Source organism: Phodopus roborovskii, unplaced genomic scaffold (assembly GCF_943737965.1).
Source record: "Phodopus roborovskii unplaced genomic scaffold, PHOROB, whole genome shotgun sequence".
Classification (NCBI taxonomy): domain Eukaryota; kingdom Metazoa; phylum Chordata; class Mammalia; order Rodentia; family Cricetidae; genus Phodopus; species Phodopus roborovskii.
Genome location: NW_026126547.1, coordinates 16,767,527 through 16,795,023, shown reverse-complemented (window position 1 = coordinate 16,795,023; position 27,497 = coordinate 16,767,527). Strand labels below are relative to the sequence as shown.

At 38.7% G+C, this 27,497-nt stretch overlaps 2 pseudogenes; both read left to right on the top strand.

Annotated features, from left to right (window-relative positions):
* LOC127233904 (probable ATP-dependent RNA helicase DDX5) overlaps positions 1 to 27,264 on the top strand; it is an 85,920-nt pseudogene extending 58,656 nt beyond the window's left edge.
* On the top strand, positions 26,016 to 26,115 carry LOC127233995 (uncharacterized; annotated as a pseudogene).
* Positions 27,265 to 27,497: the final 233 nt, after the last annotated feature.

Below are 27,497 nucleotides of genomic sequence, written 5' to 3'. Positions count from 1 at the left end.
ATGGGGAAACCAGATACTGGCTCCTAGACGTGAAGAAAGAAAGATGAACCAAGGAAAACTAGCAGCCTCGGTGGCTGGGAATGGCAGAAATGGCACTTCTCTTCAGAGCCCCAGACTGAATGTGCCCTGAGCACATCTTGATTAGACTCCTGACCAATGTCTTGTTTGTGTGAAGCTGCTAACCGAGGGTAATTTGTGAATGTGGCAACTGAGTTCATTCTCTATCCAACACAGTCCTTCCCTTCCTCAAAGATGATGGCTTTATAACCATTAGTTATATTAGTTACTCTTCCTTTTTTTACTAAAGGAAATTATGCCATGTACTCTTTTGTGTCTGGATTCCTGGGTTCTTTGGTAGCTCGGGACAGCTATATGTAATATAGACATTTATTGTTACCCATGCCACTACTTAAAGACAAGTAGTGTTGTGAGCGTAGTTGTACACGTCCTTCAGTGCAGTGTCTATTGTCATAAACCTAGAAGTATAATAGATAGACAGTAGGGTACACAACTTAAGTGAGTTATGCCTGAGTATTTTCCAGAACATTCTTATAAGCTGGCATGGTTGTTCCACATCAACTCTATTTACCATTAATACTTTCTTTATTTGTTGTTGCTTTTGTTTGATCATTGATATTGAATTTCTCTATTGCTGTGACAAAATGACATGACCAAGATGACTTATTTAAAAAATAAATAAAGTTTTTATTGGGCTTACAGTTTCAAAGAGTTAGAGTCCATAATGGTGGAGCAAAGACATGGTGGCAAGAACATCAAAGCACTCACATCCCAATTTATAATACGACAGAGAAAGCCCACCAGGAGTGGTGCAAATCATAGGAGTGGTGCAAATCATTTGAAACCTAAAAGCCCTTCCTCAGTGACATACTTCTCCCAACAAGACCACATTTAGTCTTTCCCAAATAGTTCCACTAACCGTGGACCAAGTATTTGAACACATGAGGCTATAGGGTCATTCTCATTCAAATCACTAGAAAAATGTGTATAGTGTTTAGAATTTCCCAGATTACCCAGTCATATGCCTTTTTAAAGGTTCATGGGTGTTTGGATTTCTCCCATTATGAAAGGCCTACCAAATTAAATGCCTGTTTTCGATGAGACTAAAAGATATATTAATCTGTATGTCTTTTTCATATTGATGTATGGGCACTATTAATGTAGCTTGAATATGGACATTTTGTAAGTACTAAATATTGAAAATATCATTGGCTCTTGGATTTCAATCTTTATAATATTAATAGGTATACATACTTTTTTAATTTTAATGTGGCTCAGACTTTTCCAAAACATTTAGTGCTTTTCAGATAACATTTCCCATTTCCAGGTCTTAAAGAGATTCTCCTAATTGTCTTCCAGAATTGTTGATATTTAGGCACATGAATCACCTCTACTTGATTTTCATGTATGGTATATGGTAAGAATTAAACTTCATTTGGAAGTTCTAGAATAAACACTTTTCTATCCTTGAATGAAGGATTTAATAGCTCCTTCTGTCAGAGTTCTATGTTGGCCCAAATCAAGCATCCCTATATGTGTATTCTCTTCCTGGGATCTCTTGATCACCTGCTACAACACATGCCAGCACCACATTGTCTTGCTAGCCATCGATTTACACATGGCTACATAACACAGGGAATTTCTCACCTGGTACTGCTATGAGATTATTTTAACTATCCATAGCTCTATGCATTTCCTTATCAATATTAGATAAGATTTCCCATATTTAAAGAATTAATCTGCTGGTGGGTTTCTATAGATTTCATTAGTATGGTAGACAAATATAGGAAGAACTAACAAATTAAAATTTCTACTCAAGTCAGGTAGTGATGGTACACACCTTTAATCCCAGAATTCAGGAGACAGATGCAGACAGTTCAAGGTCAACCTCATTCCAGGACCACTATGACTACACAGAAAATCCCTGTCTTGAACCCCACCCCCCAAAAAATTCTACTCAAGAAGTTATCAATAATAATTAAAGTGTTTCTTATAACTATCAAGCATATACTTCCATAAATCTACTAAAAGAGCTTCATATTTTAATACATTTTGTGATAATTTTTTAGAACTTGAAACAAGCTTGTTTTACATATCAATCCCAAGTCCCACACCCTCCCATTCTCCCTTGTACCCCCCACCAACCATGACCTTTCTGCTCTACAGGGAGGGTGAGGCCTTCCATGGGGAGTCTTCAAAGATTGTCATATTATTTAGAACAGGGCTTAGGCCCTCCCCCCGTGTGTCTAGGCCAAGGGAGTATCCCTCTATGTGGAATGGGTCAGTCCTATGCTGGTTTCCCAGCTATCTGACTAGGATACATGAGCTCCCCCTTTTTCAGGTCAGCTGATTCTGTGGGTTTCTCCAGCCTGGTCTTGACCCTTTTGCTCATCACTCCTCCCTCTCTGCAACTGGAATCCAGGAATTCGGCTTAGGGTTTAGCTGTGGATATCTGCTTCTGCTTCCATCAGCTACTAGATGAAGGCTCTAAGATGACATCTGAGATTGAAGGGCATTTAAGGTAGCCTCTCCACTGTTCCTTAGGTTGTTAGTTGGGGTCATCCTTGTAGATCTCTGGGCATTTCCCTCATGCCAGATTTCTCTTGAAACCTATAATGGCGCCCTCCATTATGGCATCTCTTTTCTTGCTCTCCTCTATTCTTTCCCTGCCTCAATCTTGCTGCTCCCTCATGCCCAACTCTTCCCTTCCCTTCCTCTTAAGTCCCTCCCCTCCCCCATGCTTCCAATTTGCTTGGGAGATTTTGTTCCTTTTCCCATCTCCAGGGGACCATGTATGTCTCTCTTAGGGTACTCCTTGTTTTCTAGCTTTTCTGGCAGTGTGGATTGTAGGCTGGTAATCTTTTGCTCTTAATCTAAAATCCATATATGAGTGAGTACATACTGTGTTGGTCTTTTTGTGACTGGGTTATCTCACTCACAATGGTTTCTTGTAGTTCCATCCATTTGCCTGTGATCTTCAAGATTCCATTGTGTTTTCCCGCTGAGTAGCACTCCATTGTGTAAATGTACCATATTTTTCCATCTATTCTTGAGTTGAGGGGCATTAAGATTGCTTCCGAGTTCTGGCTATTACATATAATGCTGCAATTCCATTGGTCTTCCTGTCTGTTTTTGCACCAATACCAAGCTGTTTTCAGGACTATAGCTCTATAATAGAGCTTGAAGTCAGGAATGGGGATGCCTCCTGAAGTTCCTTTATTGTACAGGGTTGTTTTGGCTATCCTGGGTCTCTTGTTTTTCTACATAAAGTTGAGTGTTGTTCTTTCAAGGTCTGTGAAGAATTGTGCTGGGATTTTGATTGGGATCGCATTGCATCTGTAGATTGCATTTGACAAGATTACCATTTTTACTATGTTTATCCTACCTAAGAGCATAGGAGATCTTTCCATTTTCTAGTATCTTCTTTGATTTCTTTCTTTAATGACTCAAAGTTCTTGTCATACAGGTCTTTCACCTGTTTGGTTAGAGTTATCCCAAGATATTTTACGTTGTTTGTGGCTATTTAAAGAGGGAAGTTTCTCTAATTTCTTTTCAGCCCCTTTATCATCTGTATATATTAGGACTACTGATATTTATTTATTTATTTATTTATTTATTTATTTATTTATTTTTGTTAATCTTGTATCTTGCCACTTTGCCAAAGGTGTTTATCAGCTGTATGAGTTCCCTGGTAGAGTTTTTCCAGTCACTTATGTGAACTATCTTATCATCATAGTGAAAGTTTGACCTCTTCCTTTCCAATTTGTGTTCCCTTGATCTTTTGTTGTTTTATTGCTCTAGCTAGAACTTCAACTACAACACTGAAGAGATGGAGAGAGTGGACAAACTTTAGAGGAATCACATTGAGTTTCTCTCCATTTAGTTTGATGTTGGTTACTGTATATTGCTTTTATTATGTTTAGGTATGTTCCTGTTATCCCTGATCTCTCCAAGACCTTTATCATGAAGAGGTGTTGAATTTTATCAAAGGCTTTTTCAGCATCTAGTGAAATGATCATGTAGTTTTTTTTCTTTATAAGTTTGTTTATGTGGTAGATCACATTGATGGATTTCCTTATGCTGTACCATCCTTGCATCCCTGAGATGAAGCCTACTTGGTCATGGTGGATGGTGAATGAATTCTCTGAAGTGTTCTTAGGTTCAATTTGCTAGTTTTTTCTTTTTCTTTTTCTTTCTTTTTCTTTTTTTTTTTTTTTTTTTTTTTTTTTTTTTTTTTTAGTATTTTTGCATCAATGTTTATGAGGGATATTGTGAGGAGTATTGGTATTAGCTGTTCTTTGAATTTCTGGTAGAATTTTTCACTGAAACCATCTGGCCCTGGGATGTTTTTAGTTGGGAGACATTTGATGACTGCTTCTATTTTCATTATGGGTTAAAGGTCGATTTAAATTGCTTATCTGTTCTTGATTCAATTTTGGTAAGTGATGTCTATCCAGAAATTGTCATTTCTGTTAAATTTTTGAATTTTGTGGAGTACAGGTTTTCAAAGTATGGCCTGAAGATTCTCTGGATTTCGTCAGGGTCTGTTGTTATGTTCTCCCTCCCTTTGCATTTCTGATTTTGTTAATTTGCATGTTCTCTGTCTTCCTTTTCATTAGTGTAGGTAAAGGTTTATCTATCTTGGTGATTTTCTTGAAGAACCAACTCTTTCTTACATTAATTCTTTGTATTATTTTCCTAGTTTCACCTTTATTTATTTCAGCCTTCAATTTGATTATTTCCTGGCATCTATTCCTCTGGGGTGAGTTTGCTTCTTTTTGTTCTAGAGATTTCAGTTGTGCTATTAATTTTCTAATGTGACTATCCTCTGTTTTCTTCATTTGGTACTTAATGCAATGAAGTTCAATGAAATTTCCTCTTAGCACTGTTTTCAAAGTGTCCCATAAGTTTGGGTATGTTGTGTCTTCATTCTCATTGAATTCAATTTCCATGAGTTTGTAGGTTTTCTGCAATTTGTGTTGTTGTTGAATTCTAAATTTAATGCATGGTGGTTTGATGTGATACAGGGGGTTATTCCTTTCTTTTTTTTTTTTTTTTTTTTTTTTTTTTTGTACCTATTGAGGTATAGTATGTGCCCAGTATGTGATCGACTTTATCGACTTTAGAGAAAGTTCCACGTGGCACTGAGAAGAAGGTATATTCTATTGCGTTTGGATGGAATGTTCTTTAAATGTCTGTGAAACCCAATTGAGTCATAACTTCTGTTAGTTCCTTTCTTTGTTTGTTAAGCTTCTGTCTGGTGGACCTGTCCAGTGTTCAGAGTGAGGTGTTGAAATATCCCACTATAAGTGTGTGAGGTTTTATGTGAGATTTGAGGTTTAGTAATGTTTCTTTTACAAGTGTGGGTGCCTTTGTATTTGGGGCATAGATGTTCAGAATTGAAACTTCATATTGATGGATTTCTCCTGTGATGAGTTCTTTGTTTCTTTTGATTGATGTTAGTTTGAAGTCTAATTTGTTAGAAATAAATATTGCTATATCCGCTTGTTTCTTGGGTCCATTTGATTGAAAAGTATTTTCCCAACCCTTAACTCTGAGGTGACATCTCTTTTTGAAGTTGAGGTGTGTTTCTTGTATGCAGCGGAAGGATGGATTCTGTCTTTATATCCATTCTTTTAGCCTGTGCCTTTTTATAAGTTAGTTTAGACCATTAATAATGAGGGATATTAATGACCATTGATTGATAATTCTTGCTTGTTTTGGATTTGGTGGTGATGGTGGTATTGTGTGTGGATTTCCCCCCATTTTTCTTTTGGCTGTTGGTAAAGTGGGTTTATCTATTGCCTATGTTTTTGTGGGTGTAATTAATTTCCTTGGGTTGGAGTTTTCCTTCCAGAACTTTTTGTAGGACTGGATTAGTGGATATGTGTTGTTTAAATCTGGTTTTGTCATGGAATATCTTGGTTTCCCCATCAGTAGTAATTGAAAGCTTTGCTGGGTAGAGTAGTCTGAGCTGGCATCTGTGATCATTTAGTGTTGGCAGAATATCTATCTAGGACCTTCTAGCCTTCAGAGTTTCCATGGAGAAGTCAAGTGTAATTCTGATAGGTTTGCCTTTATATGTTACTTGGCCTTTGTCCTTTGCTGCTCTCAATATTCTTCCTTTATTCTGTATGTTTGTTGTTTTGATTGTTGTGTGGTGAGGGGACTTTCTTTTGGTGGTCTGTAAGCTTCTTTTACTTTCATTAGCATGTTTTTGCTTAAGTTAGGAAAATTTTCTTCTATGATTTTGTTGAATATATTTTCTACACCTTTGAGTTGGGTTTCTTCACCTTCTTCTATACCTATTATTCTTAGGTTTGGCCTTCTCATGATATCCCATATCTTCTGGACATTTTATGTTAGGGATTTGTTGGACTTAAGATTTTCTTTGGTCGATGAATCTATTTCTCCTAGTGTATCCTCAGTGCCTGAGATTCTCTCTTCCATCTCTTGTATTCTACTGGTTATGCTTGCATAATCAGGAGCTGTAGCTCCTGATCATTTACCCAGCTTCTCTGTTTCCAGCATTCCCTTGGATTGTTTTTGTTGTTGTTTTGTTTTATTCTCTCTATTTCAGTTTTCAAACCTTGCACTGTTTGAATTCTTTCTTGTAACTTTTGGTTTGCCTTTTCTTCCATTTCTTTAAGGATTTTCTCAGTTTCTCTTTTAGGGTCTCTATCATCTTCATGAAGTTGTTTTTAGGGTCATTCTCTTCTGCTTCATCTGGGTTGGGATGTTCCGGTCCTGCTGGTGTGGAGTCCCTACACTCTCTGGAGGTGTCATATTGATCTTCCTGTTGTTCACTGTGTTCTTATACTGTCATCTATCTATCCCTTCTTCCAGTGCATATCAGTGGGGTCTCTCCCTCTCCTGGTGAGTACGGGATCAAAGTTCTTTTCCAGTGGGTGCAAGCAGGTCCAATACTCAGTTCCAGTGGGTAGAGGTGGGACTAGGGCACTGGCAGATGCTGGATGGTCTGGTCCTCTGGGACAGGTTACTCTGTGTGCAGACCCCAGTCTTCTGCAGGCTCCAAACAGGACTCCAGAAGGTGGACTCCTTTCGTGAATGGAGACAGGACCAGGATGCTGGCAGACTTTGGATAGGCCTGTGTGCCTGAGAATGTGCAGGCCCCAGGCCTCAGGAGGTTCTGAGCAGAGCCCTGGAAGGCAGGCAGGAAATAGTTCCAAGCTTATCTCCTACTGTGGCTGGAGGTTGAACCAGGATGCTGGCAGACTCTGGATAGTCCAGTCTGCTGGAACAGTTTCCCCTGCATTCAGTTCCCAGTTCTCAGGAGGCTCCAAGCAGGGCACAGGAAGGCAGGATCCTTCTGTGGGTGGAGGTAGGACCAGGATGCTGGCAGATTCTGTACTGACAGGTCTGCCTGGGTGGGCTCCCCTGAGCTTGCACAGGCCCCAGGCTTCAGGAGGCTCTAAGCAGGGCCCCAGAATGCAGGCCAGAAACAGGCCCAGGCTTACCCCCTTCCATGAGTCATCACATTTCAATACGATTGTGTTATCTTTTCATTATTTCATTTTATATTTTAGGAACATAAAAGCACCCATTAGTGCATCAATATTGTGGCATTCTTCCTAAGTTCATTTCTAAGTTCTAATAATGTATGCACATATTTGAAGGATTTTCTATTAACAAAATCATGTTGCCAATGAATAGTAGAAGTATTATGTCTTTGGAAGTGTGGGGCTATTTTTCTATATCTCCTTATTGTGCTACTCCAGTAAAATGCTGAATGAAGTAAAGCTAACCAGCTTGCTTGTCTCATTCCCCATTGCACAAGAATGCGCTAAATATTACATCTTTAGACATGGATGTTTAAACAACTTTGCTTTTCACAGACAGATCATATTAAGCATTTACTAATTATTAATCTTATTTCTCATTTATAGAAGTTAAATATGAATATGTGATGAATTTTTATCAAAACCATTTTTCACTCATATCCTCTAAATTCAAGTCCACTAATAAATACCATAGTCATATTTTCCATTTCAAGGGAAAATACTGAGCAAAAGAGTAGATGCAAACTGATATTCTGCAAGTAAGATCACCCTACTATAAAGAAAACCAAGGCTTAGAGGTAATATATTGACAGAAGGGGTAAAGGTTATAGGTCATACATCAGTAGCAGAGAAGAAACTGAGTCGCATGATGCTAAAATAATGCAAAACAAAGCAGAAAAGGAACAAAGACTGAATAACAGAAGTAGAAAAATATTCTATGAGGCACATTTAAATCCAATGATAATAATAAGCACAGTTAATACAAATGGTCTAATACTGTGATTAAAACACAATAGCAGAAGAAATACTGAGGACTAACTAAAATATAAAAGTATAAATTGGCTACAATTGAGAAATGCTAAAATATACATTATTTTAACACTTTTTTCAAGAGTAAAAATAGTTACACTAAAACTATTAAATATAGATTCCAGAGCATATATATAAAAGTCATTTCAAAATTATGAAAGAATCAATTCAATATGAGGAAATGATTATCTTAAACATTTATGCTTTTAATAACAGGACGTTCACAATGTCAAAGCAAAACCTGATAGAGAAAATGAGAAATAAACAACTAGAAATTGATTTTAAAATGTTTTCAACAATTGCTAGAATAAATAGGACAAAAAAATTCTGTAGGAACAGAGAACAGAGCAATATAGTCAGACAATATGGCTAGCAGACATTTACACAAAATCTACCCAACAACTGAAAAACACACATTCTAGTTAAAAATAAACAAAGTATCACTTCTCCAGCTATGTGCAGAAGGAAACTGCTTTCATGGAAGGAAAAAGCCCATGGAAAAAAGTCACACTTCATGGTAAAAGACTAGACACCTCATCTTTAAATTCAAGATCTGGAAAGAATGGCCATTCTCGAATACAATTAATGTAATGTCACAAGTACTAGTCTATTTATGAAAATAAATAAATAAATAAATAAATAAAAAACAAGAACAAAAGGCTTCTAAGCTTAAAACGAAGTAAAATCATTTGTTTCTCATACAATGTGATCTCATATATTAACTCTAACGATTCTAGTAGTGTGTGTGTGTGTGTCAAGGGTTAAAACCAATAAACACACTCGGTAGTTAAAAATATATCTTCCATATAGTCTGTTTATTTTCTGTCTGTATATGAACAAATGAACTGAAAGTAGGACTTCGAAACGAGTATTTATACATCAATATCTACTGTAGCAATATGTACAACAGCCATAGACAAGACATGAAAGTTCAAATACTTCATCAGATTATGTAGGCCTTAAAATATTGGTAAAGCTTGTTAGTACAGATTACATTTTGTTTCATATTTTTCTCATACATTTTTATTTTTTCAGAACTCATAAATTTTCTTGAAGTTTTTAAATTTTGTGCTATATAATTTTCTTTCTCCTCCTCTTTTAAAATAGTAACAGTATCTGTATTGCATCTTCTTGTTCATTCCTAATTGGTACTTTGTGCTTTCCCTAACCATTGTGAGCAGTCTGCTATGTGACTGACGTACCGATTTTTAGTCTATTCAAGAATGCATTTTTGACTTTTCTAATCATCTTCATAACTAGTCACAGGGTATTCATTAAGCTTCACTCTTATGTCTATTGCTTTCTTTCTTCGTCATTCTAAACTACCAGATGAAGCTTTTTAAAATTTTTAAAAATTTTCTATTGTTGTACTATGTTCCTTTCTAATCACATGTTTGGTCATACCTCTAAATACATGCTATTTTTTCATTTTAATCATTGTTGCTTTTTGATGCAATAATAATTAAGAAGAATATTAGTTAATTCCAAGAAGTTGAGTCTTCTCAAGCTATTTGTTATTGATAAGTCTGCAAATGAATAATTCTTTCCCACCTGCCAGTTTCTAAATAACTGACTAGGAGGCTGAAGATGAATTATACATTCTCAGCCCATAGCTCAGGCTTATTACTAACTAGCTTTTAAAACTTAACCCATTTATATTAACCTAAACTGTATATATATTTCTACTTGTATCGAAGGTGTTGTACTTATTCAGCTCATTTAAAAATGTAATGTATAACTAAGAAATACAAATTAATAGTCATTGATAATAGTCACACTTAACATTAATAAGGTCTTCTAGATATACAGAGATATATTTCCGATGGATAGGTAATCTTCAGATACTTCAAAGACCTACAGAATATGGCATTTAAAATGTTTTAATAACTTAGGTTCTTCATGAGAGTGAGACATGTCTGCTTTTGGCAGCACCAAGCTACTTCAGAGAAAATAGTGTACATGAAAGAAACTCCATATTGGGTTTGCTTTTATTGTGGCAAGAGCAAGTATTGTGCTGAGTAAGAAACTGTCCCTGCCTCGACTGCTGACAGTTGCTGTTCAAACTGGACAAGCAGGACACAAAAGCAAGTAACTGCCAAACATTGCCAAGACAAGGTAGGTCAGTCTTCAAAAGTCCTGCTTCACAGAAAATTCTGTCAGATGTGCTAAGGCCTGCAGGCTAAAGAAGGATGCCCCAATGTTGCATAAGAACCTAGGCTGACTGTCCAGGTGGTCTGATGTCCCTGCATTAGGTAAAATTTCACTTTTCTGGGGTCTTTGATTGAGTCGAAGACTAGATAGTTATAATTATAGTTTTCCTTAATTATGATTTAAAAGGTAATTAGACGTAAAACTTTAGAGTCACAAAGATAAAAAGATAATAGAATATTTTCTCTAATTTTGACAAATACAAATAGACTACATATTGTAAGTATAATTCTTATTTGATAACTTCTTTTGTTATATATAAAATCTTATTATGTTAAAGTTAAATTTTCTTTTTGTAATTAGACAAAAAATGAAAAATGTTGTGGAATAATCCTCTTGTACACTGTAAAGATTTGTCACTTGCATTGGTTTAATAAAATGCTGATTGTTCAGTAGCCAGGCAGAAAGTATAGATGGGGAGCCCAAACAAAAGAGGATGTGGACGAGAAGGGCAGAGTCAAGAAACACTAGCCAGATGTAGAGGGAGTAAGAGATGAACATGCCATACTAATAAGGGTGCTGCACATAAGGAATATGTGTTAACTTAAAATGTAAAAGTAAGTTAATAATAAGCCTCAGCTATTGGCCAAGCATTTATAAGTAATTTTAAGTCTCAGTGTGTTTATTTGGGAGTTGCTTGTGGGACAGAAACTTCTGCTTACATAAGTAGGTACCTTTTACTCTCTATATATAACATAAATATATATATAACATATTCTGTAATATTTCAATTATTTGAATATTTGCTATTACTTGCCTTGCAAACCATTGCATTGTCTAATTTGACATATGCTGCCAGTGGATATAAAAGTAAGCTATTGGAATTGGGCATTGGTGGTGGTTGCATCATAGTGGATAAGTCAGATACCACTGAAATAGAATTACATATGTAAATGCTAAACTATGACATACATATTTTAGCATAATAAAAACTACATTACTAGACTTAGTATTAATTGCTCCTTAGGCCAATTGATTATTCTTGCTATTTAGTGTTTTATCTCTTTATTAACTTTTGATCTGCATGCTCTACTCATTACTTAGAAACTTCCTTACTTAATTATGAATTCTCTACTTCTCCTTTGGTTGTTGCAGTGGTTTGATTGTGATGTTTCCCATAGTCTTGGGAATGTGAATAGCTGGTTCCTAGTTGGTGGACTTGTTTGGGTGGTTTTAGGAGGTGTGACCTTGTTGGAGGCAACTTCAAGGTTCAAAAGCCACATGTCATTCCAGTTTCCTTTTTAGGCTTCTTGCTTGCAGACCCAGGTGTGAGCTCTTAGCTTGCTCTTCAGTCATCACACCTACTGCCTTTCACACTGGTGTCAAGGACTGGAAGCTAAAATAAACTGTCTTCTATAGGTTACTTTGGTCATGGTGTTTTATGACAGCCTTAGAAAGGCAACCATTACAGTTGTTCTTTCAACTGGGTAATGCACATTCAGGGCTGTTAATAGGTGGCTACAGATTTGGACTTGTAATATCTTTGCAGTAAATTGGCCTTCTATTTTAGCCTTCTTGTCATTATAATATATCCATTTTCATCTCTAATATTATTTTTGCTTTGAAATCTTCTTTAACATTAATTTGACTATATTTGCATTCTTCTGGTTGATGTTTTCAATTGGAGTTTAATCCTCAAAGTAGCACATTGTTCAATTTTGGCACTTATCTAACCTAAGAATTTACATGACTAGTCTATTTAGTCTGTGTATGTTTACTACAGTAGCCAATTGTGCTTGGATTTAAAAGTATGATCTTTTTACTTCTATACTACAATGTTCTATTTTCTATATTTTTCCTTTTTTGTGATTGGTTGAATATATTTACTTCTATTTTTTGTTATCTTTCTATGCATTCTTTTAATGAAATGTTTACATTTTATTCAAGGCTATCTATAAATAAAAATACACATTCATGACTTACACCTCTGTCTAAGTTTAATTCACACTTTCATTTTTCCAAAATGATTCAGGAGTCACACAACATTTTAATTCCATTATTTCCTCCAATTTATCTGCCATTGTTATAGTGCATTTTAATTAATACAGATGCTTCCCAATTTATGATGGGGTTACTCTAATAAATCCATTGTATGTTGAAAATATTGTTGACTTGAAAATGCACTTAATACAACAAACCTTCAGAACATGACAGCTTAGCAACATGGCATACTGAGAAAATAGGTGTGCACTCTTCCTGATGCTGTCTAGTATTATGCAAAGCATCTCACCATAGATTCCTAGGTCCAGAACACTTCAGAATTTGAAGTACAATTTCTACTAAACATTTGTTTTGTACTTTTGTTAAGTTGGAACCCCTTAAGTGAAGCCATCATCAGATATTATTTGCACTTACTCTTCCCAAATGGCATCATCATTTATATTGTTTATATAATCCAGACTCTTCTCTACTTATCCATATTTGTACACAGTTTTATTCTCCTGTATTCTCAACCTCCAGTCTGAAATTACTAAAGAACATTTCTTTTATCTTTCTTTACTGTAGACCTATAGTTATACATTCTGTTTTGCTTATCTGGGAATATATTGGATATGCCTTCATAGGATAATTTTAGCTGGTACAGAATTCTACATTGCTGTTATTTGAGTTCATGTACTTCTGGCTTTCACTGTCACTTTTGGAAAGTTGGCAGCTGCTTTTGCTTTCAGCAGAGTAATGTCACATGCGACTTACTCTATTTCATGTCCAGAGTTCACATTGTTTCATATGTGGCTTGTTACAGTTTGAAGAAACTCAGCTATTGTATTTTAGAAGACTGCTTTTAGCCAGGCTTTTTTCTTCTACCCAGATTTTCTTTGTATTCACAGGTCAGATTTTTTCTCTCCTTTTCTTTTACATCATCTTTCATTTATTGCTTCCTATTATGCATAAACTTCATTTGAATATTTTATTCTAAGCTATACTGAAGCTATCCCTTATTCAGCACTATCTATTTATTACCTATTTTGAGCTCTTACTATTATAATTTTCAACCCTAGGAATATTTACCTATTAAAGTATTTGATATATCCTCCCAAATTCACAATCATCCCTTTTTAATTTTTGGCAATAAAAACATACATAACCATTTAAAAAATAATGTCTGATAATTCCATTACATTGATGCCTTCTGGTATATTTATAAAATATATAATTTCTCTTAATTTGTATCATATTGCTTTATATTTATATGTCTGGATATCTTTATTTGCTGTACAACATTGTATATAGAAAACATTGCAGTAGCTTCAGGACTAGGATGCAAAATTGTCCTATTGAAAAAGTTTCACTTGCCTTAAAGGGACTAATAAGAGCATTAGTGACCCATGTCACCTTATTGAAATAAAACCTTAAGGTTATTTGAAGTTGGACTTTAGTCCCTGCACATTGGTACAATATTAAGTTTATCTTAATCTAACTGCAAGCTTGGGGTTCTACTCTTTCTTTCTCTTTGGCAGTTCATGAACTCAATTTTTCTTCCAGCCCTGTGAGACTATCAAGAGCCACAGGCAGCATTCACATTGGCCTCTGCGCTGTCTCTTCCAGAGTTCCTGTAGATTCCACTAGGGAAATGTCTCAAGGCTGGGCTTACCTGTCTCAGCTTCAGGACATCCCAACTCCTGGCCCCATTAGCTTGCACTGCCACCTTAGCCCCGTTCTGACTTTCAGCAGATCCTTGTTATAGTTTTTTTCCTTCTTGTTCTCAGCGTGAAGGCTGCTCAACTTACTCAATCTTGCTTACAGAAAACAAAACTCTCAAGAAGAAATGTTTTAAATCAATAATATAAAGTAGGCTTTCCTTATCTCACCCAAACAATACCATACATAAGTATTTCTGCCTTTTCTGGCACCCACTTTTTCAACTTCAACAAAATAAAAATCCAAATACAAAAGATGGCAAAATTTGGAAATATGAGATTACTGTACACATGTATTTGTCTAATGTGTGATATAATAGTTATATGATGTGTCATATTTTAGTCATGAGAATGTTAGGCTTGGCAGGACGGAATCAATTTCTAAACTTACATAATAGAACTGAAGCTCAACTATATAGCCAGGTCTTCCCAGTATCAAGTTCAAACTCCATTTAACCAGATGAAAGCTGGAAGGATAATGAATTCCTGGAGAGAAACAGCAAAGAGAGAAAACCAAAGAAGCATCCACCTCATAATCAAGTAAACCCCATGGGAATGCCTATCCAGCAGAAGACAATAGAACTTGCTGTTGTGGTGTTGTTTGCTCTGCTTCTGAGAAACATCATTGCTTATAGTCCTGGCTGCCCTTGAACTTATGATGTTCCTGTTTCAATCTCCTGCAGGCTGAGATTTTAGGCATACATCACAATAGTCAGCTGATGAGAGGATGTTTAATAACATAGACTTTAGATATTCAGGGTGAAGAAGGACTGAATTAGTGAACATGAGTCATGAATGAGGGCATGGAATCATTGTTTTCCTTGTTCTGATTCTGCCATGGATCTTTCATTTTTGATTGTGTAGAGTCAAGAGTGATCTCTACAGCTTCAGATGGCCACTCTAACCATATAGAAGTCATTGAGACATATAGACTGTGGAAACCAAACCTTAGTATAAGATTAAATCCTTTTAGAAGTGAATCATGGAGTGTCTTGATCTTGTGAGTTAAGATCTTTTGAATGGTCCAGTCCTTTGCTTAAATAAGGCTGCGTCTATTCTAAAGTCTCTCTTTCTAAATTCAGCCTTTGACTACCTACTATATGCCAGACACTGAGACAGAAATATAACATAGACCAAAATAGACAAAGTCCTTGTTCTCTTGGAGTACAAGATTTAGGAGAGGGAACAGGTTTCAGTCTCAAACTATCCATAGCATCTATGGGAGGAAGTAGCCTTTGAGATGGCCCATTTGTCCATCATTTGTGACCAGCTTCAGGCTTGAAGGTGGTGGCACTGGGTATGGAATTGGAAGCAGTGTGTGAAATGTGTTTCTTAAAACAATATGTACCAGCTGTAGTAGACCACAAAATAAGCACAAGTGTAATGTGTGCCCTAAAGCCAAGTATAAGGAGATCAACTCATTCTGCCCAATTCCAACACGTGTCTTGGAGAAAGTGGTGCTTGCTCAGACATCTGAAGAGTAGACAGTAGTCAGATTCAGTGGACATGAAGGGACAGCCTGCATACAGACCCTGGGTGAGGAAACTTGGCCTATACTTCCACACAAAATGGACAGGAAGGGGATAAGAATGGGTCACAAGTAGGGACATCTGTTTTCCTCCTAACTGGGCAATGTCATTTCTTAGCCTCTTTCAGAGAGTGAGAATAGCTGGTGAAATTTGAACTGAGAAGGAAAGATGCACTTGAAAATGCTCGAGGCTGCAAGCCTCCCACATTAATGTGTGCATCAAGATAACCATAGTACCAAATGAGAGTCTGGGTTGTGAGGAGCCTGGCAGCTTTGCTCAGCTATTCTCAGCCACTGACACAGCCTTTTCCTCTAAAATTTGTGATGTATTTCCATATTAAACTTAAAAAAAAAGTGAGGGGGGGAGGGCACAGTACAAGTTGAGAGGGGGGAGAAGAGAACTGAAAATGATTGCACATTGAAATAAATGTGCTACTTGAGAAAATTATAAGTGCCTAAAAACAGGAGTCTATAATGAAAGTGCCCTCCGAAGCAGAACTAGAATGCCACTGTTCCGATGCCGAGACACAATAAACCGTCCCGCTAAACCCGAGGAGTTAGATTTAATAAGATGGGTGGTGTACTAAATAAATGCCAGCTGATTATTAAAGATCTTTTTATTGAGTATTTACAACTATGTCATCAAATAGCTGAACAGTCTTCAGGTATAATAAGACCCATATGAGAAACTTAATTTAAAGTAATGCAAAGAACCCAAAACACTATTACAAACAGACCATGAAAACTTGGGAAATAGATAAGTGAAGAGGCAAAAAACATCCCATCAAATTATTGTCAATAGTGGGGGTAGAGGCAGTGAGGGAGGACAAAATATCATTTCCATACGAGTCAACTAAATAGCTATTCAAAGGCGCCATAGCATGACAGAACTGCACACCGCTATGCAGATGTGCCCTCCCCTAGGAGCTGGGTATACCACCCTTCTTTCCTTTGGAAAGAAAATTAACTTTTTAATGTGAATTCTCTGTGGTATAGAAACCTTTGAATTTGTTAGAAAATGGCTTTGCAAAGTAAAGTGAGCTGAGCAAAGAGTCCCTGTGACTCCCCTGCTAGACCTACAATATCACTGAGGGAGTGGTAAGCGGGATGGGAGACAGGGAAGGAGCAGGACATCGGGGTGAGAGACACAAAGGAAAGTAAGGAGGAGAGAAGATAGTACTCCAGAAGGGTGGAAAATGAGCTATTCGGTGAGGACAATAGCAGAGGTGGGGCCCCCTTACACTTGCTGTATAATGTGGGACAATTTGCTCTAGATGTTTAAGCTCTGTCGTGTGTGGTTAGTAAGCTAAGCTACAAAACCTCTAAGGTCCCCATGAGTTCGATAGCTCTCCCCTCTATCTCAAGTCTTGCCCTAGGGATACACCATACAAAAAACCCTCCAGAGTAATGAGATATTCCTGGAGTCCAAGAATAAGGGTGGGGAGCTTAGGTCCTGGGTGACCCTCTGAAGCCTTTAACTCTTCCCTCAGCCTTCCTGTTTGGCAGGTGGGTCAGGATTGATTTCTGATGACATGGCTGTACTCACTACTGGCAAGGTTGCTTTCCCATGCGCAGACCTGAGCAACTCAATGCTAGGCTGGCAGGTTTCCTGGGTGGACTTGCCACGTGGACTTGGTGCCTTATATGTATAATGAGAGTGAGTGGACAGGACAGCGCTCCCAGATAGGGAGACCCAGAAACATGCCTGGGCAAGACTGAGGGGAACAGCTTCATGATCCATTGCTACACCAAGCAAAGAAGTCATGTCAGAGAGCAAGCAAAAAGGGACACAAAATTCCACTATTGACAAATGTTATCATTTATACTCCAGATTTCAGGTACTTTGTCCTTGGTCACAAGTGACATCAGATTTGTCCCTAAAATAACTAGCCTTTACATCCTTGCTACTTGAGGCTGTAGGTTAAGATGTCTGGCTGCCACTCATAAATCTGATCTCCTCTAGCACCTATTGGCAGCCCCACCCCCCACCCCAGTTGTCACTGAGAAGCCCCTTATTTTCTTCCCCAGAAAGGTATGGGGAGGGTTAAAGAAAGTGTTATTAAAATATGCAAAGCAATTCTTCAATTCCAGAAGGAAAGTACTCATCTCAGCTAGAACAAAAAGGGAGCAAAAGAATACTAGAAGAAAAATGGAGGCAAAAGGGGAATGTATGCCTCTACCTCTCTCCATCTCTACTGATTTCACCAGCCTAGATCACAGCAGTTCTATACTGTAGAGGGACATCCGTCAACGCTAATCAATACATGTGGTGTTAGTCATGGATGATAAATTTGAAAGGGATTATAACTGTAAACAGTGATCAATAGAGACTTGCTGGAGGAGACAGAGAGGAAAAAACAACCTTAAAATGTTACACGGTTAATAAAGTAAGGGGGAGAGTCAGCCTTAAACAAAACTCCAAGAAGCCACAGTTCTTCTAGTTCCTTCTCATAGGTGGGAGGGAGAGTGGGTGAATAGTCGTCCCCGAGACCATCTCAGAAGGCAATCACTACTAAAAGGGTGCATTATTAATTCACGGCACATTTTGTGATCCTTTTGGTTGGAAGGCACATTCTCCATTATCATTTGGTTGAAGATTTGTTCCTGGATCTGAGCTGGCATCATTCAAAGCCCCCAGAGTATGACTTGCCCTTTCCCGACACCACCCCCCTTCCCTCCTGTCTCTTCTCCCCTGCACAGATTTCACCACCGCAGGCACATGACTGAGCAGCGCATTCACAAGCGTGACATTCCTCTCTGCAAACAAATATATCCTGAATCCAAGCAAAAGGGAGAAAAAATGCAGGGAGCCTCTGCTGCTCACCCACAGATGAATGGAACTATCCGTCTTGTCACCAGGGGTCAGAGCGAAAGGTTACTTTGAGTCTATACCTTAGCTTCTCTGCTGATGTTAGCAGGCAGCTTCCTTAAAAATAAAGCAAAATAAAGAGTAAAAGAGATTCCTACCCTATCAAGCACTTAGCGGGTCCCTCTAGAACCTCTGAGACTGTGTCTTCTCAACACCTTTGAAGGCACAGCTCCAGGCCTAACATCAACATATTTTTTCTCCTGCTGACCTTTTAGTGTCCTTTCTGCCAGAGTGTGTAAACCATAAGCTGATATATGAAGGCAATTTTTAGTGGTGCCACTTGTATCTGAGTGATTGCACACACTTTACGTTTCTGGCCTGCCACCCTTCCACCTTTCGAAGATCTCTCTATTTTCTTTTAAGGCAACTGCAACAAAGGTGAAAGCAAGTTTAACTGCTTCAAGACTTTGATGGCCAGAGCACCTGTTCAGGGGACTCATGACTGGTCAGTGCTCAGATGCAAAACTGAGGTTCCTTTTCTACTCTAGGGGTCACCATGGCAAGAGGGATGTGCATGGAAATCATGCTAACACTTCTAACCAACACTGTAACCCTTTGCCCTCAGCTACAGCCAGAATGGATAGGTATCAACGCCACAGCCTTACTTAAAACTCAAAGAACACAGAGCCATTTCTCCATAAATTCTTAGAACTGAGGCCCTGGGGACTTCATCAGGCAGAGTTAAGAGAGGATTGGGGGGACTAAACAACTGAGGGGAGACACCAGCTGGCAGGGCCATGTAGAGCAACCTTACTCTGCCACCCTGCCGTTGTCTCATCTCCCTCAGAATCCAAGGCTTTATTTGTGTGTAGAGCTGCAAAGGCAGTCCTTGTAGACTCTGGAATGTGTCAGGACTCTGCAGGAATGCTCTAAGGGGTATACCAAGAGACAGCATTCACTCTCATTCCAAGCTTAGAAGAAAAGCTCCAGAAGCATTCTTACACAATATGCCATAAAGTCATCCCTTTAGTTGCCGATATCAAAGAATCATTAAATGGTTCAAAACTCAAGGAGACCCATCAAAAATATCCTGACCATGTCCCCCAACTACCTGAATCCAATATCCCAAGAAACTATGCACTCCAGCAGCTAATGAAGAAGGTGGCTCTTGAGAAATTTTCACTAGACTTTACATCAGATGTACCCTACCCAGTGTTTTTAACCACAAATAGGTTTTTAAAAAAGCATTTGCTACTTAATTGAACTCAGTCCCTTTCATGACTCTATCATCAAAAGCAAGGGAATACAGTGAACCTCTAGAAATTTCCCAGTCCGAAAACTTGCCTGTATATCAGACTGCTAGATCATGAATCACCATGATAATGACAGCTTATTAGAGAGCTGTACCCTACCCTGCTGCAAGATTCTTGGGGAGTGGTCCTCAAACTTTGGATAGATATTTGAGAGGTGCTTTGTACATGGGGAAGTCATCTATAAAATATGTATAACTAAAAAAACAATGAGAAAGTTGAAGCTAACAATTGACCAGAGTAGCACAAGCTAAAACCAGTTCAGAAAAATGAGTAGAGGACAATTTTCACATGCCAGACCTTGTGGGAAAGCAGAGCAACTCTACAAAGTCTGTAGACAGCCCCTTCCCATCTTCTCTGTCAGGATCCTAATTTGACTTCCCAGTACAAAGTGATCTAATTCTATTTGCCATCTGGTAGATAGTACAGAGCTAGAAGGGACAGAAGAGTCCCCAGAGAGGGAGTTCTGGGAACTATGACTTCCCTTTGCTGCCATTCATAACTAACATCTTGACTGACTGAGGAGTCTGGATCCAAAGGTTAATAAGGACATGGACAGGAGCATTCAGTTCTGCTCATGGCCAATGGAGGTTAGCCCTCCAATCTAGACACACCCCCTTCCAAAAGTGACAAAATTTTAGAGGCACTCTAGTGAGGAGCCTAGAGAATAGCAGCAGTGACAGCTCCCAGGCATGGACTTTGAGCATAATTACAGTGTGAGCAATCTTAATAGTCTAGAAGCTGAGGCAGGAGGATGACAAGCTCAAGGACAGTCTAATTCTGTCTCAAAAAAAAAAAAAAAAAAAAACAAACAAAGAAATTAATGAAACCAAAGAGAACTGAATAAAAGGAAAGTCAGTAAGATGCTGTTGTTGTCTCCACTGAATGCTGTTCTGGATCAGTGCTCTATAAAGTGAGTACAGCAGACTGCCTTGAGTTGTGTGGTGATGGTAATAACAAGGGCTATTTGTAGTGTTCTGGCCAATGTAAGCAAACCATTGCTCTTCCTGGCAGAGTTACAGAAACACGGTGGCTGGAGAAGCAGAGAAAGGAGTAGAAGGATATCTTGCTGTCCTATTTGGGCAGCATGTTCACAACAATGAACAGAAATCTCATGTGTAACCTCTTCTCCCCAGGGTCAGTAAATAACTGACAAAAGGTGGATGCCCATCTTTAGAAGAAAGGGGGACCAGAAATGAGTCCTGCAGGATGCTTGAACTGTGATAGGTGGTGTGCCTCTCTGATGCTGGGTCAAAGAGCCCTGAACTAGACCCATGGCTTCCACAGCTTCACAGAACCTGTTCCACAGCTTCACAGCACCTACCCAGTCATGAGGGGGTTATAAACCAACTCATCCCTTCTTCCCACATCTTCCTGTCCTCAGACTACCGAGGAGCACCTCCATAGTCATGTGGAGATTATAAGCCCACTCATCCTTTCTTCCCACATCTTCCTATCCTCAAGACTACCAAGTCTTCTTTCTTCTTTTTCATTTGTCAGTTCTTACGCTCTTATAGAAGCAGTAGCTTTCCTTTGAAGGAAAAAAGAATTTTCTCCTGGAAGAAGACACATCTGAAAATCATTAAACTGAGTAACCTCCAAGACAAGCTTTGGTAGCCATTCTGGGTTTGTTTGGTTTTTTTTTTTTTTTTTTGTTTTTTTTTGTTTTTTTTTTTTTTTTTTTTGTTTTGTTTTTTGTTTTTTTTTTTTTTTTTTTTTTTTTTTTTTTTTTTTGGCTGGTTGGTATACTAAATAGAAATAGCTTCTTAAAAGAGAATCTCACATCACTGCACTGTAACCTTTAGGGAGGATAAAACACTTCACCAAGTGTAAGCCAGTGTTGCACATCATCTCCTGTTTCCATGATCTCCATCTATATTCAGCAGAGCCCAAAGTAAGGCAAAGGAGGGACACGGAGGTGAACTAGAATGTTCCCACCATGGCCCCAGCCTTTTATGTGTTTATGGCTTCATTCCTAGAGCATCTAGGAGCTCAGAGAACCCCTTGATTGATGCTGTCAGTGAGATGAAGCACTCAAGTGTCAGGAACTGTCTTTTCTTCATTAAGTTTAAAAACATGCCCAGGGGCTGCTCTGTGATCTGTTCATCAATAAGTGGAAATCTACTGATAGACTCAAATTCATGCCAAGCGTTAGCAGAGAAAGGACAGGTACCTTGTCAGTTTCCTTCCCTGAACATTGCTGCTGTCATTCACTGTAGCCTGAGATCTGTGGGGGTGAGGGGAAGACAAAGACATATGAGCATTGGGATATGGCTCTTCTGGGTGGGCCAATACCAGGAGCACAGGGTTCAGCATGGAGAAAAGAACCCTGCCAATGAGACATTGAGCTTCTGCCAACATCCACTCTCTCCAGAACCATCAGGGCACTGCGCAGGAACGGCTTTGCTAACAGAACTCCAGGTACACCAACAATGACTCATTCATGAAGGATCTCCTCACACAGCCTCCAGAACTTTGGAGGACAAAAGAGGATGGGATTGGATTTACTAGGATTTCTAAATGTCTCCTTGCAGAGGAGCTAATGACCAAGACAGACATTGCTGCTAAGTTAAAGTCCAATAGAAGGAGGGAAAGAAGTGCCAGAGAGCAGAAGGGTAGGAAGAAAACAACTACGCAGAAAACTAAAGTTCTTAATCCACCTTAAAAAATAAAATTGAAGAGTTATATTTTGTGTCACATGGAAAAGAGGCCAAAAATATGATTTAAAAAAAAAGAAGACACCAAAATTGCTATTAAGCCAACAGGAATTAGCTTGAGAGCTGTGACCTGCAGATTTCAACAATCAGCATTAAAAGTGATTGTTCACCAATCCACCTTGATTTCTTTACCATAGGATGGGGGTAATGTCAATATTGGCAGACAGCTCTTAAAAGCCCAGATGTGCATCAGTAATGTTGTCTATGCTGGGTACCTAGACCACAGAGCAAGGACAAGGGTTAGGAGGCCTTGTTCATGTTGGCTCATAGTGGCCTTTTTTCTTTTCTTTTCCCCTTCTCATCTCCAGGCTGTGCTATTTGCCCTGTAGGATTACTTACAGCCGAACTGGAGAAATTACCTGGTGGTCATAGAGAGGCTCCAAAGGTGGCATGGAACATATGTCTTCTGCGTATCTACCATTCTTTTGCATGAACATCTTGGACTTCTACTGGTCCCTATCCAAGCAACTCTGCTTTGTTTGGGGAACATCCTTTTATTGTGATGTTCAAGAGTCATTAAGAGTGCATCTTCATTCATTCTTCAGCTAATACTCGCTGATGACCTGTGGTGAACCCTCATCTCTACATCTGCTATAGAGACAGAGACAGAGACAGAGGAGAAAACAACAGCAAAACATTACCCAGTGCCACAGAGATTCTGCCACAGCTAGAGGTAGAGATGGCCTCCTTGTAGGGAAAATTTGAGATGCATCTGAAAAGAAAACTCAGGTGAAAATTCATGAGGCTAGAAAGAGGTTCCAGAAGGAAGAAGAACCATGTTAGGAGGCACCTAGAGAACATGGGCAGTGGAGAAATAATTGTAATAATGGATGATATTACTGTGAAACTTACCACCAGCAATGGCAGTAAAGCTTCTCACAGCTCTCTCAATGTTTCAACAACTCTAGAAGGAATGTACTTCCAGGGTCTTAGCCCAACCAGGGAAGGCTAAGCTGAGCCCAAAGAAGGGTAAGTTCACTGCTCTACCATTCCCCAGCCTCCCAGGATCCTGGAGACAATCAAACACAACAGGGAGTCTAGTCAAGCAGGGACTCTTCTATTGCCCCATATCAAGCATCTTTTTAAAGAAAAAACCACAGGGAAGGAGAACAGCTAGCCAATGGTTTTAAAGGTCAACCTATCATGCGCCTAGGCACGCTATGCTTTACCTAGTGAATGATAGCCATTCATGCATTGACCTCTTTTGGTTTGATCTTGGCAATCCATCATCACCCTTTTTTGTAAACATATCTTAGGACTTGCCCTCTTGACTTCCCCTCAGTGCCATCTTTGACTGGCTTGTGTGCCCTTCAGTACTACGATTGTTCTTCTTGTCATATAAAATATGGGAGAAGGCAGTTTCTTAAAGTCAAGCTGCCAGTGAACAGGATTGTGAACAGCAGCTTGTAGTAGGCTTTCTTTTTGGGTCACCAACATGTTCCCAAATCATGACATGGAAACTTACCTATTAATTAGAATGTTCAACCTTAGCTCATGTTTGTTCCGCTGGCTCTTATAATGTAATTTAACCTCTTTTTCTTCATCTACATTTTTGTCTTGGGGTGTTTTATCTTTCTTTCATTCTATATGTTCTACTCCCTGTTTCCTCTATCTGTCTGTCTGGTGACTTCCTGCCTGGCTGACCCTGGGTATCTCCCTTTTTTCTTCCTCATTCTCTCTTGCTTCTCAACTCTAGATTCCCCCTCATATTTATTCTCTCTGCCTGCCAGCCCCACCTATCCCTCTCCTGCCTATCTATTGGCTGTTCATCTTTTTATTAGACCAATCAGATACCTTAGCAGGCAAAGCATTACATCTTTAATCGTTAAACAAATGCAGCATAAACAAATGCAAAACATCTTTGCCCAGTTAATCTACCACAAAAGGACCTCTGACTCCAGAGACCATACCCTACTACCATGCAGACAGCAAAAGCTTAGCTGAGGGGAAGATGGAAAATAGAAACAAAGGTGAACACTGGGCAGGGACCCCAAATGCAGGCTAAGAATTATTCAAAATTTATGGAGGTCTTAGGCAGGGATGGCAGAAATTAAACTAGTAAAGATGACTCTGTAGCCATGGTAAAAAAAAAAAATATGACAGGAAAAAAAAAAATAAGAAAAAGCCAGGCATCCTTTAGTATTAAGTCCAAAGGAAGAATTCCTGGTTACTTTTTATAAACACCTCCCTGTCTCTCTCTGTCTCTCTCTCTTTCTCACACACCACATGAACACTTGTAGATAGCTAATTGATGTAAAAGATTATAAACACTTTTTAAATTATAGAGAACACTGTAAACTTTGCTTTTAGACAAAATGGAGTGAGAAAAATTGGATTCACCCTTCTGTCTGAAACAATTAGAAACCAAACAACATATATGAAAGTAAAATTGTATTTTGAGCAATGGCTACTTGGCAACAAAGGCCAGGGTTCCAGGGAAAGAATCACTTGATCCTCACGGCAGCCCATGTTTATTTGCATTGATGTGACAAAGAATCTTAAAATACTTGCAAGGAGCAAGGTTTAGGCTGCTTGTGATTGTAGGTTTGAATTCATGGACTCCTGACCCAGGGGATTTGAACCCATGGGGAGGCCCATTGTGCCTGGGGCAAGTATGGTGATCATATTATAGTATCTGAGAAAGGACAGAAAGAAGAAGGAATGGCAATCTCAATCTCTGGCTAAATCGCACCCCTCCCAAAACCTCCACTAAGCCCCACTTGTCAATGTCACCACAGAGTGGCAACCAAGCTATTAACACAAGAGATTTTGGGCATGAATCAGATACAAATTCACACACAGCATTCCCCCAAACTTACCACTTGCAGAAGGTTCCAGGTCACTGTGCAAGGAAAGGGATCCACATGGAAGAGTGCTCTTGAAGTATTAAAGACATGAAGCTTTTATTTATTTATTTATTTTTACAATAGTGAGAGTATTCAGGGAAGATACTGGAAGTAGAGTGGCTGCAGAGGCACAGAACCCTGTGGAGGGAGGAAGGTCCACTCAGGAGTTAGGCCAAGCACTGGCAACTGAAGGAACTAGGGAAATAAGCTAGGCCAGTGGAGAATATAGAAAAAAAAAAAAAAAACAGGGCTGCTCTGCTAGCCAGTTCAAGAACCTGTATTAGGTAAGGTTTTGCTGTGGCTTTAAACTTCTCTGATCTAGCCTGAAAAAGTAGAGCCATAATCTTCCAAATAAGTTTACAGTGTCTCATAATAAAGCTCAAAAATATTTATAAGAACACCTAACATATGTAACACCTAACAACATCAAATTCATAATGTCCATTAGCCAATAAAAATAATCAGGCCTACAAAGAAGTAGGAAAAAAGTCACCATAATTAAAAGAAAAATTAAGAAATTCAAACTGGCCCATGGTAGAATTAGTAGACAAGAAATGGACAGTGATTAGCAAAAATGTTTGTTAAATTCAAGAAGGCTGAAGATTGCCCACTTGCTTCAGCAGCATGAACAGTAAAATTGGAATGATGCAGAAGATTTGCATGACTCCTGCTCCAGGATGACGCAAAACTCGTGAAGCATTCCAAATTTTAGAGAGGTCTGGAAAACTGTGCTGCAACACCTGATTGCCATTTTAGAGTGTAGGGAAACCAATTTGAGAAGAACAACCTACCTTGTCCTCTGTAAAGCTGATAGAATGTTTGACATGGGTGTTGAACCCCAAATAAGGACAACTGTGGATCACTGAGACCTGATAGGCAAATACCAATGTGGAGCCTGGCCAAAAGAAGCAAGACAGCTTGCTGAAGATTTCCTGACAGACTATATTCATATCAATATTGGTGTACTAGAACTGAGTGCAAACCATAACAAAGATGGTAGGTGTATGTCATGATGTAGAAAAGGATGAACTTATTCAACTAATGAAAGAGACCATGCATGCAGAGAATAAAACCTTTGTTTGTGTTGAAATCAGAAGAAAATGTGATGAACTCACCAGAAAACTTAAAACAAATGGGTGGCCTCCCATGGGTACCCATGGTGACAAGAGTCAACAGGAGCATGACTGGGTTCTAAGATAATTCAAACATGGAAAATCTATTCTGATCATCCAATGTGGTCTCCAGCGGAAGATGTGAAATTTGTCAATAGTTATGACTACCCTAACTCCTCACAGGATTCTTTCTATTCATTGGGTTGGAAGAACTGGCTCACAGTACCAAAATGGCCACAGCACACACCTTCCTTACACCTAATAATACAAACCAAGTGAGTGATCTTATCTCTGAGCTTCCAGAAACTAATCAAGCACCCAATCCTAAGATGCTTCAGTTGGGTGAAGACAGAGGCTCAGGTTGTTGTAGGGATAGAGGAGGCCTAAAGTGTGATCGTCATGACTGATACTCTAGGTGCAAAAGGGTGGATTTAATACCTTTAGAGACAGGAAAAATCATGACTCTATCATTGGCTACTCCAATCTGCTTAAGAAAGATTTGGGGGGCTAATACTCATCAGTGTTTACAGTTCTGCAAATTGTACCAGTGGGATCTTTGGAAGTGATTTTGTATGTTCTGGGATACAGACCAGTTTTAGGACAGATAATCCAACGATAGCACTCCACAATATGTAAGTAATGCCTCAGATAGGCACAAAGGTATGCACCAACAGGCATATGCAGACCCTGCTATTCAGCTGCTATGCCTATGACCAGCCACCCAAAGCCAACAAGATATTTTCAATAAAACTTAGAAGCAAGAATATGCAAATGTCTGTTTTTCATAATTGTTCTTTATATTATATCATCAGACAAGATAGGTATTTAAGAAAGGTTGGAAATGCAGAAGACCGCAGTGTAGCAGTGATTATGCTGCACTTATTTCCTATTTAAACTGGATGTTTCTCTACATTCCTGAAACAATTTTTAGGGTTTTCTTTTTGTCCTAGAAAATTCAGGCAGTGTTTTCACGAAAGTAAC